At 32.2% G+C, this 646-nt stretch overlaps 1 protein-coding gene across 1 annotated transcript in view; it reads left to right on the top strand.

The window, feature by feature from the left end:
• The window catches only part of LOC119586919 (CAP-Gly domain-containing linker protein 1-like), a gene marked incomplete in the record, with an annotated part of 175,677 nt that overhangs the window by 161,358 nt on the left and 13,673 nt on the right, over positions 1 to 646 (top strand).

Genomic DNA, 646 nt, shown 5'->3' with positions numbered 1-646 from the left:
AGTTTTTAATTATTGATTATTCAGTAGAGGGATCAGTGTACACAATTGGGTGACGGTATGTGATACTGTGACTTTATGTTATTAGGAAAGTTAGTTTGATATATTGTTCTGTTTTCACCCACATAATAGTCATGGGGAGGCAGAATTTTTAGACTTATTTCATCATAACAGAAGATAGAATCTTTGTATTTGTTACCTCCTTCAAGTTCTGAGTATTTCTCTTCAATTCATGGGTCCATTTTATGCATTTCTGTGGAATCTTATATGTTCTATTATATCATACTTTTAGAGAATTAAATTTATATAGATGTATTGCCAGATGTACTCTAATCAGCTATGCTAGTAGAGTCATGTACAAAGATAGCATGCCAAATGTACTGAATATGACAAAAACGGGATGTGTATAGTATTATCCTTGTTTGTGGTTGATACAGCTTATCCTAGAGAGAACTTGTCTACAATTAAAGGTAAGAGTACCATCTTTTTCCTATTCATTTTGTAGTTAGTAATGTGAACGTGTCTGGTAGTTATGTCAGTCAAGTTGGAGAATGCAGCTAGCAGTGATGATATTTTTTTTTCTGTGTATTCAAGAAGTAACAATGTGTATATATATAGTTTTTTATGCAGATATCCCAATGATCAGTTG

Source organism: Penaeus monodon, chromosome 22, assembly GCF_015228065.2.
Source record: "Penaeus monodon isolate SGIC_2016 chromosome 22, NSTDA_Pmon_1, whole genome shotgun sequence".
Lineage (NCBI taxonomy): Eukaryota > Metazoa > Arthropoda > Malacostraca > Decapoda > Penaeidae > Penaeus > Penaeus monodon.
The sequence above is the reverse complement of the archived record's forward strand: the minus strand, read 5'-3'. Positions and strand labels throughout refer to the sequence as shown.